Raw genomic sequence first — 17,902 nt, 5'->3', positions numbered from 1 at the left:
AGTTTGACTTGTCAGAATGCAAGCCAGTGAAAAATCCAATTCATCCTACATGCATTCGGGAGAAGGAAGAGGTACGCGGTAAGGTAAATCAGAAGTTATTCAAAGGTATGATAAGCTCTCTCCTTTATCTAACTGCTTAAAGACCTGGTATTTTATTCAGTGTCTGTTTGTGTGCTCACTTCCAGTTAGATCTTAGGGAAACTCATATAACTGTTGTTAAGAGAATCTTTAGGTATCTAAAAGGTACTAATAAGCTTGACTTGTTTAATAAAAAATCAAGTGACTTCAAGTAAGTAGGCTATTGTGATGTTGAATATGCTGGAGACAGAATATAAAGGAAACATACTTCTAGAAGTTGTAAATTTATGGGAGACAATCTGATCTCGTGGTCTAGCAAAAGGCAGTCAATAATTGCACTTTTAACAACCGAAGCTGAGTATATCATAGCTTATGGATGCATCACTTAGATACTCTAGATGAAGAGTCAGCTGTAACATTATCAGATATTTGAGAGTAACATTCCTATTCTCTGTGATAATACTTATGCTATTTTTTTATCCAAGAATCCTATCTTGCATTCTAGGGCTAAACATATTGAAATTAAACATCATTTTTTACGTGACTATGTTCATAAGGGTGTTTGTCACTGTCATACCCTAAATTTTTCTCCACCTAATTCATTTGCCTTTATCCAATCACATTCATTTGTCTGCAGCTACTCATGTGTGCCTCATTCATCTACATCTCATTATCTTTATCCATTCAGTGTGATCGATCTGTTTGATCTAACCAGTCTATTACATACCCACATTCAGGCATTAGTTTTGTTTTCCACTTAAACTTTGTTAGGGTTATTAGGACTTTCATTAGGTCTTTTGGATTTTTTTTAATTATTATTATTTTTAATAATTTATAGCCAAATCATCATTTCATTCATAAATACATCCATAAATGACGTTTGCTTTGTCTTACATTAAGTTTGGATGTTTAGAATTTAAATTTGCATTTTACACTAAATGTTTAGCTTTGTCTTTGCTTTCTTTTTTTTCTTCAAAATAAATCAAGTGCTATTTAGTTTTGCCTTGATTTTATTCTTGTTCTAGCAAGAGTTTTTCATATTAGTTTGAAATAATAGCAAATTCACATTTTTATTTAAGTTCACATTTTATTTGTACATTTAAATTCACATTTACATTTACATTTAAAATTCATATACATTCAAATCCACATTTTTATTTTACATTTAAATTCATATTTTGCTTTTAATTAACACTTTATTTTACACATATTTTGTTTTTTTACATTTAAAGTTCAAAAATAAATTACATTTTTATTCTATCCTTTTTTTACACCACTAAAGCAAAATAAGGAAGGCTTAAGCCACATATATTTTTTTTACATTAACCAAGTTACACAATAAAGGAATAATGTCAAATGAGTGGGGACCCTCAATTTGCCATTTTTGATGAATTTCTTGGTTTTTCCTCCACCTTGATTTCATTGGAGCAGAGAGTTTTGTCTTGTACATACCTGGATGCATAAGCATAGAAGAAAGTTAGCATAGATATAACACATGTCCTAAGTCAAGGTGGAAAGCAACATGCAGGATGCACCAAAACATCAGCATAGCAGATCTTTTAGTAAATTGTTAAAATATCTCTTGGCATAAAAAAAAGTTGAATAATTCCATTACTTTTGTGTCATACAACAACATCATAAACCCTAAAAATTTCACAATATAAAGAGGGAGCAGCCCCTAATAAGAATGGAGATCAAAACTTGATGAACACAAAAACCTAGCATTCATCAAAAGAATTCAAAAAAAAAAACTTAATGGCTAAACTCAAAAAATAAGCAAGGAATATACGCAAATAGAAGGAAAAGCCCAGATTTTTTTTGCAGCAAGGAAGAGAAAGAGCATAACAAATTACCTGAACATTCAAGCAGATCTTTTCGGAAAAGAGGAAGGGAGCGGCTATGTAAAAAAAATGGGTTCCCAAGTGTGATAAGCAAACCAAACCGGGTCGGTTAAGGCCCAGTCTGAACCTCCTGACCCACGTTCAACCTCCCCCAATAGAAGTTTACTCTTTTTCTTGACCCATTTGATATTGTTTCATCTTCTTTATTTTCTTTTATTGTTTTTTTTTTAAAATTAAGATATTAAAATAAAAAAGTTAAGTTTAACATTTATTTTATTTTATTATTTTAAAATTATGTCACAAAAATAAAATAAAAAGTAATGTAATTCATTTTCTTTTATTATTTTTGAGTATGTTATAAAAATAAAAATAAAAACTAATGTAATTTATTTTATTTTATTATTTTTGATTATGTTATAAAAATAAAAATAAAAATTAATGTAATTTATTTTCTTTTATTATTTTTGATTATGTTATAAAAATAAAAATAAAAACTAATGTATATTATTTTATTTTATTATTTTTGATTATGTTATAAAAATAAAAATAAAAAGTAATGTAATTTATTTTCTTTTATTATTTATGATTATGTTATAAAAATAAAAATAAAAGTTATTTTATTTATTTTATTTTAGATTATGTTGTAAAAATAAAATAAAAAGTTATTTCATTTATTTTCTTTTAATTTTAGATCATGTCATAAAATATTCCAAAAAAGAGTTTATCATTTATTTTATTTTAATTTCAGATCCTGTCACAAAATATTCCAAAAAAGAGTTTACCATTTATTTCATTTTAATTTTAGATCGTGTCATAAAATATTCCAAAAAAAAGTTTACCATTTATTTTATTTTAATTTTAGATTATGTCATAAATAAATTTCAAAAAAAAAGTTTATCATTTATTTTATTTTAATTTTAGATTATGTCATAAATAAATTTCAAACAAATAAGTTTACCATTTCTTTTATTTTAATTTTAGATTATGCCATAAAAAATTCCAAAAATTAGTTTACCATTTATTTTATTTTAATTTTAGATTGTGTTATAAAAATATTTTTAAAAAAAGGTTAATTTAGTTATTTTCATTATTAGTTTTAGATCATGTTATAAAAATCATTAAAAAAGGGTTAATTTAATTATTTTCATTATTATTTTAAATTATGTTATAAAAATATAAAAAGAGTTAATTTAGTTATATTTATTATTATTTTTAGGTTATGTTAGGAAAAATAAAAAAGGGTTATGTTTAATTTATTTTCTTTTGTTATTATTTTAGTTAGATTTTAAAGAGAATAAAAAAAGTATTTAATTGTTTTATTATCATACCTCTTTTAAAATAAATAATATGCATATGTCTAATATTAAGTTGATCTTATTTTCTCACTTTATTTTACAAGACATAAAAAGAATATTATTGTATTTTTCTCCAACTTAATTTTTTGCTATTTTATCTAAATATTTGAATAACTATGGAATTATTATTTTTAAATAATATCTTTTTATTTGTAGTTTTATTTATTATTGTTAGAATATTATGAATAAATAATTAAATAAATATCTAATAATGATGTTGATTAATTAATGGAATAAAATATTTATGACTAATTTCTTAAATTTTGGTTCTACCCCAAGTTATATCTTTTAATCTGATTAATTTATTTCTTTATTCCGATTCAAACGCTTTATTATTTAAGTTAAAATATTAAAATCTTTTTTTCAAATAACTCAAAAGAAGAGGACCATTGGAATCTAGCATTTCGGTGGGAACCCTCGAATAGTCGGTCATGAGCCTCGCGTTTTGGGTTAACCGTTCATTCTTTTCTTTTGTCCCTAAAAACACTTTAATTAACTTGGACAAAATAAGGGCCGTTGGAATTAAACATTCTGGCGCAACCCTTTGAACAATTGATTCTTATAAAGCGGCTGTTGTCCATCTAATAATTTTCTCAATTAATTCGGTTGAAAAAGGGCCATTGAAATCTAGCATTTTGGTGGAACCCCAAATGATTGATCCCGAGACTTATGTCTCGTTCTCATCAAATGTTCGTCATTCACCCATAAAATACATCCAATGCATCAAACTTCTTTTTTCATCGTGCGATTGATCTTAAAACCTTTTCAAAAACGAAAAACATCTTGTCTTAAGATGATGTAAAACAATGTTTCGTCCGTAATTGTTGAGTTGAGATAAGTGACGTTTTTCCGAATGTTGATTTGTAAATCCACTCGATGTATGGTATACGTCCGCTCCCCATCTGTTTTGGGTAAAATAATGTTTTTCGTCAATTAATACAATATAACTTTCGCTAAAATAGACCAACAAACAAACATTTTTCTACCCAGAACTACGTAATCCTTGAGTTCTCTATTGAGATACGTAGGAGCAAGATTGCGAAATCTTGCCAGGCCCATTAATAAAAAACTTAGGTTTAGTCCCCTTTATTGCAAAAATCCAAAAATATCTTCTCTTTTCTTTTGATCATATTATTCTTTCCCTCATAATAACTTGAGAAGACTAACATAAGCCAACATTCAAAAAGAAACTAACTAAACGGTTCCCGTTGAACACAATGGACGTGAGGGGTGCTAATACCTTCCGCTTGCGTAACTGACTCCCGAACCCTGATTTGGTTGCGACGACCATAATCATTGTCGTTATTTCTTGGGTTTTATCGATATTTTCCCTTTCCTTTTTAGGAATAAATATATGTTCGATGGCGACTCTGTTCAGTATATCCCGCGAGCGTGCTATTGCGCTCTGCGAGCGTTGTGTTCTCATTTTTCGAGGTACGACAGTCACTTAAAATTTGTTGATACAGACCATCAATGGGCTGACATCTTTACAAAACCCCTTGCTGAAGATAGGTTCGTTTTCATTCTGAAAAACTTATTTATGGACTCTTGTCCATAATGAAAATATGAATTCATAATGTTAAGCTTCCAAAACTCTTGATTCGGTTCTGAGAATTTATTTGTTGATTCTGAGACAAGAGCTTTTTAAAGTGAGGAAGCTTCATGAATCAGAAAGGTTCCAATTAGAAGCAATCTTATCGATTTGCCTTCTTGATTTTGAATAATTGTTGCATTAATTGATTGTCATTTCGTGTGATATCATGTAGTTCTTAATGGTGACAGTTGTCCCACTTTCTGAGCATGCGTGATGTTGGCGTGACACTTTGGGTTTTCTATTTCTTGGGGATTAGGTTAAAACTACTACGTCTCCCTATGACGGCGTATTCCTTTTGTTGTCATCATTACTAATTTTTTTTATATAAACCCACTTCACTCGCATTTCACACTACGCACACTTTACTCTCACACTTTCAATCTTTCAAAACTTCAAAAACTCTCTCTAAAACTGTTTATCATTCTTCATCTTCAACATTCTTTAATGACTTCTCTTCAACAACAACAATCTCCTAATCATTCAATTGCTGATGAGAATCATCCTGTTATGGAAGGTATTCATGAGTTAACTCTCGATGCTCCTGTTGATGAGCTTATGGTTCTCTGTGAAACCATTGTCGACTTCAAAAATCTAAAGGATAATGGCTTCAATTTCTCTGAGATTTTGGCATTCCAAGGGTGGAAGGGATTCTTCGAAAGATTAAAGGGCCTAGTTTACCCAGTGCTTGTAAAGCAATTTTGGGTGCATGTTATTGCTGAAAAGAAAACAATAACTTCCTATGTTATGAACAGGAATATCATAATCACTGAGAAATCCATTGTTGATTTTAATCTCTCACAATGGTAAGGGAAAAAGGGTCTATAATGTCAAAGCTAATACTAGAAGAGAAACAAGAATAACATCTGTCATCTTCAAGGTTAGAACTAATCTTGATGATGATAAAGGTCCCAACGCCAAGGATTTTCAAACAATCTAAGAGTTTGGTTCAAGATCATTATGGGTTGTATCCATCATAAAACAAGTACAAATAGTTCAAACTATGTCAACTCTCTTCAGAAGTATATGCTATTCTTTCTGGAGAAGGGTTTCAAGTCGGCACTCCCTTCTTTATTGTTCAAGTTTCTGAGGGATTCTATCAGAGAATCCAAAACTAGAAGTTCGTAAAAGAAAGGAAAAGTAAAGTTCATTCCCAATGGACGCTTGATTTTAGACATTCTAGTCAAGAATGGTTAAGTGGATGACCTTCTGGTGAGTAGACTTACTGAAGAACTGATCAAAGATTCTGGAAAGGTCTTATGGGCAAGAATTTGAAGAGTATGGGTTTGATCACCAAGATTTCTAAGCTAGAACATATTCCCTCCAAGGAAGAAATCTATGGTATTAGAATCCCATTAGAAAACTATCCTATCTTCACCAAGATTGATCCTTCGAAAGTCTTGGCGTACTACATGGAAAGTTACCTCAAGGATAATGTCGATCCTTTGGTGGATCCCTTCAATCTACCCGGTGACTAGCCAAATGTTCATGGCCAGCTGTCTAAAAGAAGTAGAAAGAGAAAATATGCTTAAGAAGGGACTTCTGCACCAAAGAAGAAGAAGAAGCATGCGAAGTTTTTGGACGAAAAAGAAGTGCTTATAAGTGAGCTCCAAAGGAAGATGCTTCTAAGAGACACTTCTGGTGATGCCCAACCATCAACCAAAGCTCCAAGTGAAACTACTTCTGGTAAGTCTCCTATAACTAAAAGTATTTTTGTTTCTGAACCTGTAATTTCTGAATGTGTCTTACCAACATAACCATCTCCATCCCCGTCTCAAAACATTCAAATCTCATAAGCACCACCCACAAATATCATCATTCCAAAAATAATTAAAGAAACTTCTGAACCTCCAATATCTGATCAACAAAAACTAGGATACATTCTTGTTTTAGAACACCCTACATCAACTCTACCTTCACCCATTTCTAATCCACCTATTTATACTCCCCACACCGAAAATCCAAATGTAACAACACTTAAAAGATCTCCTTTGAGAGATTCTGGTAACCCAGTGTCTGAAGGTACTCCTGAAGGCATGTTTAATTTTGAACCTGAACCTAAAGCATCTGATTCTGAAAGATACGAGGTCACTCACTCTCTTCTTCCAATTGTTTATGGTCTAGATCCTCATTCAATCATAACTAATATTTCTGTCAGAATCCTTGGCCAACCCAAACCAAAACAACCAAATATTGGTAAGATTATGAAGAAATTCGAATCGGACTCAAGAAGTTATCTTCACGTTGCTATGAGGACTAATTATTTATCAGCTAATCCAGCAAAGAGTGACACTACTTGGGAAGCTTATAGAAGATGGGTAAACTTCAAGATCTCCAGGCTTAAGAACTTTGGATATAAAGTTTCTGAAATAAACTTTTGTTTCGGGTTTGTACCCCTTTTAGAACTCTGGAAGTTACGACATACTCCATTATGTCTTCCTACTCCAGAGGTTAAGGAAGTTACTAAGGAAAACGAGGAAGACTCTGGTCATCCCGAAATTGTCATGGAAGATGTTGCTGCTTAGCCGAATACTTCTGAAGAACAATAGATTGTTGTTTTTGAAAATTAACAGTCTGCAGGAACTTCTTCTGGGGTAATTTCTGAAGTGCTTCTGAAGACCATAACTAATATGCAAGTTGAGAGTACTCTCATCAAAGGAATTTTGGACATGTAGGAGGTGGTGTTTCAGTTGATTGTATCCAGACTTCCGACCCCTCATCCGCCATAGAACCCTTAGTTTTTTCAAAATAGTTTTACATTTTTGTGTTTTTATTTTGTTTAAGTGTTTTTTTGTTTCTATCTTTTTAACATGATTGTACTATTTATGCCTTCTGGCACCTTTCAATAAAATCATGTTTGTCTCTTTATATTATTTTTGTCTATGCCTTTTTGATAGATGACAAAGGGGGAGAAACGTATTTGATTTTGATATACCTATATTCATCAATGAGAATCCAAACATTTTTTAATGTTTCTACTAACAAAAACTTAGAAGAATAGTTTGTTAATTGTCTTTCAGGGAAAATTCAAGATCATCATAAGCTCTTGAAGTTTGTCAGATCGGAACTTAATTTACCAGTTTCTAAAGAAATGGTCTACTCTCTGAGTCTGAAGCTTTAACTTTGTTGTTTGAGAAAGATTTCGAACCAGGCATCAAGTTTTAAGGAATTATGAATTCCATGTTAATCACAATTGATTCAACCAGGTCTTAAGGATTATAACACGGCTCTGCAACTCTTTAAGAATAATTCGTAACCAGGCTCTAAAAGCTCTTTCAAAGAGAACCGGGATCTGAAGCTTCTTCAAAAGAGTTCAACCAAGCTTCTGAAGTGAAGTTTATGAGAATGTTGATTTTGACAACCAGTGCTCTGGATAAGTTCAAGCAACTTCTGAAGACAAACCAGATTCTGATGGAAGATCATTCTGGTACTTCAAAAAGGTTAATCAGGAAAGTGCTTTATTATTATGATTTTATCCTTTTAGGATTATACATATCAAGAGGAGCTTTGTGCTTATGTAAGATGTATCTTTCAGTGATTACCCTGTACAAAATTGTTCATCAAAATACATGGTTTTGTCATCATCAAAAAGGGGGAGATTGTTAGAACAATATTTGGTTCTGCATCTATACCTTGAGTTTTTCTGATAAAAATGTTGTATTTGTATGAGAATAATTTTAGTACCCAAATGTTTTGTTATATATGGTTGAAAATATGGATTTCTCAAGTCAAGAATTATGAAAATATGGTTGATGAATGCATTTGAAAGTCAACTGCATTTCTAATCCACATATTTCTACTCCCCACACTGAAAATCCAAATGTAACAACACCTAAAAGATCTCCTTCGAGAGATTCTGGTAACCCAGTGTCTGAAGGTACTCCTGAAGGCATGTTTAATTTTGAACCTGAACCTAAAGTATCTGATTCTGAAAGATACGAGGTCACTCCCTCTCTTCTTCGAACTGTTTATGGTCTAGATCCTCATTCAATCATAACTGATATTTCTGCCAGAATCCCTGGCCAATCCAAACCAAAACAACCAAATATTGGTAAGATTATGAAGAAATTCGAATCAAATTCAAGTAGTTGTCTTCACGTTGCTATGAGGACTAATTATTTATCATCTAATCCAGCAGAGAGTGACACTACTTGGGAAGCTTATAGAAGATGGGTAAACTCCAAGATCTCCAAGCTTAAGAACTTTGGATATAAAGTTTCTGAAAGAAACTTTCGTTTCGGGTTTGTAACCCTTTTAGAACTCTGGAAGTTACGACATACTCCATTGTGTCTTCCTGCTCCAAAGGTTAAGGAAGTTACTAAAGAAAACAAGGAAGACTCTGGTCATCCCGAAATTGTCATGGAAGATGCTGCTGCTCAGCCGAATACTTCTGAGGAACAATAGATTGTTGTTTTTGAAAATTAACAGTCTACAGGAACTTCTTTTGGGGTAATTTCTGAAGTACTTCTGAAGACCATAACTAATATGCAAGTTGAGAGTACTGTCATCAAAGGAAGTTTGGACATGTAGGAGATGATGTTTCAGTTGATTCAATCCAGACTTCCGACCCCTCATCCGCCATAGAACCCTTAGTTTTTTCAAAATAGTTTTACATTTTTGTGTTTTTATTTTGTTTAAGTGTTTTTTTGTTTCTGTCTATTTAACATGATTGTACTATTTATGCCTTCTGGCACCTTTCAATAAAATCATGTTTGTCTCTTTATATTATTTTTGTCTATGCCTTTTTGATAGATGACAAAGGGGGAGAAACGTATTTGATTTTGATATACCTATATTCATGAATGAGAATCCAAACATTTTTTAATGTTTCTACTAACAACAACTTAGAAGAATAGTTTGTTAATTGTCTTTCAGGGAAAATTCAAGATCATCATAAGCTCTTGAAGTTTGTCAGATCAGAACTTAATTTACCAGTTTCTAAAGAAATGGTCTACTCTCTGAGTCTGAAGCTTTAACTTTGTTGTTTGAGAAAGATTTCTAACCAGGAATCATAATCAGGCATCAAGTTTTAAGGAATTATGAATTCCATGTTAATCACAATTGATTCAACCAGGTCTTAAGGATTATAACACGGCTTTGCATCTCTTTAAGAGTAATTCGTAACCAGGCTCTAAAAGCTTTTTCAAAGAGAACCGGGATCTGAAGCTTCTTCAAAAGAGTTCAACCAAGATTCTGAAGTGAAGTTTATGAGAATGTTGATTTTGACAACCAGTGCTTTGGATAAGTTCAAGCAACTTCTGAAGACAAACCAGATTCTGATGGAAGATCATTCTGGTACTTCAAAAAGGTTAATCAGGAAAGTGCTTTATTATTATGATTTTATCCTTTTACGATTATACATATCAAGAGGAGCTTTGTGCTTATGTAAGATGTATCTTTCGGTGATTACCCTGTACAAAATTGTTCATCAAAATACATGGTTTTGTCATCATCAAAAAGGGGGAGATTGTTAGAACAATATTTGGTTCTGCATCTATACCTTGAGTTTTTATGATAAAAATGTTGTATTTGTGTGAGAATAATTTTAGTACCCAAATGTTTTGTTATATATGGTTGAAAATATGGATTTCTCAAGTCAAGAATTATGAAAATATGGTTGATGAATGCATTTGAAACTCAACTGCATTTCTAATCCACCTATTTCTACTCCCCACACCGAAAATCCAAATGTAACAACACCTAAAAGATCTCCTTTGAGAGATTCTGGTAACCCAGTGTCTGAAGGTACTCCTGAAGGCATGTTTAATTTTGAACCTGAACCTAAAGCATTTGATTCTGAAAGATACGAGGTCACTCACTCTCTTCTTCCAATTGTTTATGGTCTAGATCCTCATTCAATCATAACTGATATTTCTGTCAGAATCCTTGGCCAACCCAAACCAAAACAACCGAATATTGGTAAGATTATGAAGAAATTCGAATCGGACTCAAGAAGTTATCTTCACGTTGCTATGAGGACTAATTATTTATCAGCTAATCCAGCAAAGAGTGACACTACTTGGGAAGCTTATAGAAGATGGGTAAACTTCAAGATCTCCAGGCTTAAGAACTTTGGATATAAAGTTTCTGAAAGAAACTTTCGTTTCGGGTTTGTACCCCTTTTAGAACTCTGGAAGTTACGACATACTCCATTGTGTCTTCCTGCTCCAAAGGTTAAGGAAGTTACTAAGGAAAACGAGGAAGACTCTGGTCATCCCGAAATTGTCATGGAAGATGCTGCTGCTCAGCCGAATACTTCTGAAGAACAATAGATTGTTGTTTTTGAAAATTAACAGTCTGCAAGAAATTCTTTTGGGGTAATATCTGAAGTGCTTCTGAAGACCATAGCTAATATGCAAGTTGAGAGTACTCTCATCAAAGGAAGTTTGGACATGTAGGAGATGGTGTTTCAGTTGATTCAATCCAGACTTCCGACCCCTCATCCGCCATAGAACCCTTAGTTTTTTTAAAATAGTTTTACATTTTTGTGTTTTTATTTTGTTTAAGTGTTTTTTTGTTTCTGTCTTTTTAACATGATTGTACTATTTATGCCTTCTGGCACCTTTCAATAAAATCATGTTTGTCTCTTTATATTATTTTTGTTTATGCCTTTTTGATAGATGACAAAGGGGGAGAAACGTATTTGATTTTGATATACCTATATTCATGAATGAGAATCCAAACATTTTTTAATGTTTCTACTAACAACAACTTAGAAGAATAGTTTGTTAATTGTCTTTCAGGGAAAATTCAAGATCATCATAAGCTCTTGAAGTTTGTCAGATCAAAACTTAATTTACCAGTTTCTAAAGAAATGGTCTACTCTCTGAGTCTGAAGCTTTAACTTTGTTGTTTGAGAAAGATTTCTAACCAGGAATCATAATCAGGCATCAAGTTTTAAGGAATTATGAATTCCATGTTAATCACAATTGATTCAACCAGGTCTTAAGGATTATAACACGACTCTGCAACTCTTTAAGAATAATTCGTAACCAGGCTCTAAAAGCTCTTTCAAAGAGAACCGGGATCTGAAGTTTCTTCAAAAGAGTTCAACCAAGCTTCTGAAGTGAAGTTTATGAGAATGTTGATTTTGACAACCAGTGCTCTGGATAAGTTCAAGCAACTTCTGAAGACAAACCAGATTCTGATGGAAGATCATTCTGGTACTTCAAAAAGGTTAATCAGGAAAGTGCTTTATTATTATGATTTTATCCTTTTAGGATTATACATATCAGAAGGAGCTTTGTGCTTATGTAAGATGTATCTTTCGGTGATTACCCTGTACAAAACTGTTCATCAAAATACATGGTTTTGTCATCATCAAAAAGGGGGAGATTGTTAGAATAATATTTGGTTCTACATCTATAGCTTGAGTTTTTATGATAAAAATGTTGTATTTGTATGAGAATAATTTTAGTACCCTAATGGTTTGTTATTGTGTAGCTTTAACAACCAATTTTGATTCTGAGTTTATGACGTGAGACGTTATCAGTCTCTGAACATTTGTTCTGAATTCCGCTTCTGCGCTAATCACTCATGAGAAATTATAAAATATCTAAAGTTGTTGTTGTAATGTTCTTTCTGCTTCTGTGTTGATTCAATCCTGAGAAGTTCTGGAAAGACACTATGTTGCTGATGCAATGTTCTCTCCGCTTCTGCTTCTGGATATGACTCTGATCGTTAAGCTTCTGAAGTTTTTTTACTTAACTGAATATTCTGAAGATCTCAAGCCAAATATTGAGGTTATCAAGGTTATGACTGAAGAGTCTGAAGATTCTAAAGATCTCAAGCCAGACTGGTGACACTGTCAAGGTTCTGACTGAAGATTCTGAAGTTTCTGAATCCAGTTGTGTATTTCTTCGTTTCATGTTTCATCAAAAGCCAATGAATTTGAATATAAGATCAAAATGGATACGTGATCAAATAGTACATGGTACAAATCAAATATTCCTTCCACTACCTAATATCATGGGAAAATGACAATAATATTCTTCACACCTGTCACTAGTTTGTTAGTGGACAACTACATTTTAATTATTCTGGATTTTCTCTCCAACAGTTCCTTTTTCATTCTATATAAAGAGGACTTGGAGACTTGAAGAAAAGACGATTGCAACAACTTTACAAGATTATTTTCTATGTGAAAAAGCTCTAAACTTTGTGCATACTTTTCTTTAAGTGTTTGTATTTCATTTGTGTAAAATTTGCTTGTGTATAAGCAACTTGTAAACACAAAACCTTTATTCAAACGCGTTGTTTGTGATTCCTTAAGGAGACTATGGTATAATCGAATCCTTGAGAAGACAAAGAAGGTCATTCTTTTTTATTTTTGTAATCAGTTGATTATAGTGGATTAAGTCCTTATGTATAAGGAGAAATCACCTTGGCGGGTGGACTGGAGTAGCTTTGAGTTTCAAGCGAACTAGGATTAAAATCCTTGTGTTTTTATCTCTTTATTCTTAGTATTTGTATGGTGTTCTTGAGTTGGTAAACAACTTTTGTTTTTAAAACCCAATTTCAACCCCCATTTCTTGTGTTTTTGACACCTTCACATTGTCCCACAGGGTTTAATAAGAAGCCTATTTTCTCTTACCCTCCTATTCGAATGGAGTTATCATGAAGTTGGCTTTCTTTATTTTCACGTCTGAAAAGTGGGCCCTTTTTAACTTGAGGCTCTTTGCATAACACTTTATGACAATCTCTTGATTTCCTCGAGAAATCCCTACTCTCCAATTGGGGAGTGGATATTTCATACATAAATACAAGGTAGATAAAGAAGCTCTCGTTCGGTTAAAGGCTGGTGTCCCAATAATTATATTATACTAAGAGGGGCGTCAATGACTTGATACTCAACCTTTATTTCTTTGGCTTGGTTATGTTCTCCGAATGAAATCCTCATGGTTAGATACCCTTATACTTTTCTCCTAAAAATTTGACTAGTGATCCCTTGAAAGGCTTCAGGCCTTCGGGTCGAGATGCATTCTCTTGAAGGCATCCCAATACAATATGTTGGTGAAGCTTCCCTGATCCATTAAAACCCTTTTAATCTCCCATTCTTCAAATTTGACCGAGATGACCATGAGGTCATCATTGCGAGGATGGATACCAGACACATCCTTCTCCGAGAAGACAATCACAGCTTATGGTGGTTCCATGCTCTTGACCACTAGGACATTTTCTATGTTCAGAATTCGGTGGGCATATCTTTTGCGTGCGGAACTAATTTCCCACCTTGGAAAATCCTCCTGCTATGGTGTTAAGCGTGTGATGTGCCGCTTTGTTTCCTTCTCCCTGAGATGTTCCTTTGTCTTTGTTTGACCCGGGGATTCTTGTAATACCCTAAACCTGACACCTTAGATTTATGAAAATAAAACATATATTTTCACACAACATTGATGTTACACATTCACAACATGAAATTTTACTCCATTTATCACACATATTAAATAAAAACGGAATATCAAAACTCCAAATAAACATTTATTATGTCACAACATAAGTACTTAGTAAAATGATTCAAACATAGCAAGAGAACACATCATGCAACAAGATAACCCATACCAATGTTACAAATCAGAACTCAATGAAAACTAATTAACTCGGAAAACAGTAAAAAAATGAAAAGGCCTCAACGTTATCCTCCAGCTCAATCAACAACTACTCCTCTACCTGATTATCTGTACCCACGAGAGAGTACAAAATACCACAACAAAGTAAACAGGGATGAGAATACCCTCAAAATATGCTAATGGTGCCAAAGTAATAAAGGGCAGTACACACCAAAAAACAATGCGATCATGTCATTCACAACTCTCACAAGTAATCAACACATTCATAAAACATTCACAATCATCACCAAATCATAAGTACAAATGTGTATGCAATGTACTCATGTTCTCATCACCAAATGCATATGGTACCAAACTACTCACCAACTGGATGTCAGAGTTATGTTACTGAACAATCCCATCACTAATATTTAGATATCAGAGTTATATTACTGATTTAGTCTCATCACCAATCCCTATATCTAATATACATGATGCATGACAATGCAATAACACACCAATGTAATAAACATTCATTGGTTCCCCTTCAAACCACATGCTCGCCAATAAGGCCACCATCTCAACATATATAATCATGATTTATAATTGCGACTCACCAATGCATAATCATACAAGCATCCAAAAGCACATACTTAGACATTCACAAAGTATTCACACAACTCATAAAGCATATCAGTTTTTATTCACCAATTCATCAATCAACATCAAACAGTAGCAAACAATGTTAATTCGTACCTAATAGTACTAAACATTCTCCAAAATAAAACTCTTTCGAAAAATCGATTCGAAAACATCCACCTATGCACTATCATTCTCGCTAAGCGCGGATTCACTAGATGGGATCTTCCTACGCTAAGTGCTGATTTAGTGGGTCCTCGTTAAGCGCAAACGCTCAGACAAAAAAACTAGAAAACATAAATTCCACCATTAGAGCCCTATCAAAGCTCTGATTTTGAACCTCGGTCGCTCAAATCGAACAGAAAACAACATATACATGTAATACCATTATTAATACATCATACATTGTTGAAATGCAGTATTGCTATCAAGGGTAAGTATTTGTTTTGTCGTATCCACATGGACTGATCAATATCAATGTCGTTAAACTATTATTATGATTTTAAGCGTAAGTTTGCAAGATGTTTGATGATTTAAAGCTACAAAATGTAAAACGGGTGAATGGTAAATAAAGTTTCAGAGAGATGAGAGCTTGCCAGGATTGAATTCCATCCATCGATAGAATATGTAATTTACTAATCAGTTATACAAAATCTAAACATTTATCAATATCATCATGTATCGCTCGCCGACTGTGTTTATGCCTAAACTCCTGACGAGAGTTCAATCGTATTGTTGAATTGACGATCTCTCAACCTATTAAACAATATAGTAGCATTAAGACTCAATACTCAAGTGAATGTTAAGTATAAATCTATGTCTAGAATTTAGCATCTAACAGATGATTATCCTAGATCAAGATTCGAAGAGTATTTCTCAATAACAGTTCCAATCAATATGTAAAACAAGTAAACAAGAATAACACCACTACTAATGCATGAATATATTGTACATAATACCAAAATCAATAAAAATACATACTGTAACAGTGAACTATATCCAATCCCAACAAGAAACTAATTTAGCTACTCATGGTAGCTTGATACAAAGAGAAGAATGAAAATGAACATGCATCAATTGTGATTTCCCAACGATTAACACGAACCCAACTTCTGACCTTCAAGAAGCACCATCTCTTGCTGTTTTCTAAGTCTCTCTCTCTCTCTCTCTCTCTCTCTCTCTCTCTCTCTCTCTCTCTCCAAAATGTAATATCTATCTAAAAATTTGAAGTGCAAAGCTATTTATACAAATCTGAAAAATTAGACCGCGTTAAACCCCAGATTTGGCGCTAAGCGCAGCTAGCAGGCAAATAACTTAAACAACCATAAATGGCGCTAAACGCAGCTAGCAGACAAATAACTTAAACATGGAAGCCCCTTAATTGAGGTGTTACAATGGCGCTAAGCCACATCTGCTGTGCTACAATGGCGCTAAGCCACATCAACAGGATTTCTTTGATCCAAAAAATGCATGTTGAAGCCATATATTTCTCTTTTAATGACCAAAGCTCCTTCTAAGCATAAATACCTACAAAATGGGTTAAAATTAAGCAAACTATAAATAATTACATGATAAGCTAATATAGTTAGATATTTACATAAAAGTTGATGTTTTGGTATACCAATCAAATGAATTAAGCTAATAAGAGCCATTAAATTATACTATTAATCAACATAATTTCCCCCTTAACAACTATCTCCAACTTAGATCTTTGTTTATCCTCAAACAAGAGTCTCCAATCTAAAGAAACAAGCAACATCCAACTTCGAAAGATTAACAAGCTTTTGATAAAAGACAATTGCATGGTTCAAATTTTTCAAGGGCACAAAGAAAGTAATTCTTACCACTATAATACAACAACACCTTGATCATGAAATAAACTCTAAGCATAAATCTTATGTAAAAAAATATAAGACAACACATGCCCAATCATGAATGACACCTAGAACACATCTTCATCAATGGATAAAGGACAAAATTTGAGGGACTTGACTCACAGCAAACAATCTTGCTAACATCTTGATCAACTTATACATTCATCTAAGCAAAACATATTGAAAGCACAAAAGCATAAATCACAAAGGACTTTCAAGGGTTATAATGAGACTTGGTTAACAAAGAAAGGTCGTATCTAAAGGTCTTTGAAACAAAGTTGTCAAACTCTAGAAGAGCATTCACTTTTCAATTTCTTTATAATTCACAACTTCATTCACCACATTTCTATGTTCATATGGTACACTCTTGATCACATTTTCTAGCACCACTATTTGCCACTTTCTTTTTCAAACAAGTTTATTTCTTTTTCAATTCTTTTTCATCATTCTCTTTCTTGTTCAAATTCTCACTTTTCCAACTTCTTAGCAACCCACATTTTCTCCCCAACTTGATTACAACCAACATTATAGTATGAATGCTCCTTTATTTTCTATGGTAAGGGACAAAATTACACAATCAAAAGAAGGTTTAAGGTTCAAGAAAAAAAATTCAGAATCCATTCTAAAATTAATGATGAACTATTCTTTGCATGTAAAGGACAAATCCCACAGTTTAATATTTAAATAGATCCTGACATTAAGGCTCAAAGTGGTTAACAAATTCTTGCTCACGCACAAGGTAGGTTACTTTTGGTCAAGTGGTTATGCTCAAAATCAAAAATTTCTTTAATCATTTTCATACTTTTGTAACTTTAACATAAATGCAAGATTAAACATAAATCAACCGAGTTAAAACAATAGATTTGGTCTCATATGCATATAGTAAACAATGGAAAGTATCCTCACATTTAGGCTTTGATCTAAAGTGATTCAATCATAAATATGTAGAGCAAAATAATGAATGACATGATATTTG

The 17,902-nt window shown here is 32.7% G+C and overlaps 1 long non-coding RNA gene across 1 annotated transcript; it reads right to left on the bottom strand.

Annotated features, from left to right (window-relative positions):
• Window positions 1–1,194: 1,194 nt before the first annotated feature.
• On the bottom strand, window positions 1,195–2,071 carry LOC127135402 (uncharacterized). Its single transcript, XR_007808540.1, has 2 exons — window positions 1,932–2,071; window positions 1,195–1,530 (listed from the first exon to the last, which is right to left on the bottom strand). It is a non-coding gene; the product is annotated as an uncharacterized LOC127135402 (long non-coding RNA).
• Between the last annotated feature and the right edge of the window lie 15,831 nt (window positions 2,072–17,902).

This window comes from Lathyrus oleraceus, chromosome 4 (assembly GCF_024323335.1).
Source record: "Lathyrus oleraceus cultivar Zhongwan6 chromosome 4, CAAS_Psat_ZW6_1.0, whole genome shotgun sequence".
Taxonomy (NCBI): Eukaryota; Viridiplantae; Streptophyta; class Magnoliopsida; order Fabales; family Fabaceae; genus Lathyrus; species Lathyrus oleraceus.
This window is presented reverse-complemented; position numbering and strand designations above follow the sequence as displayed.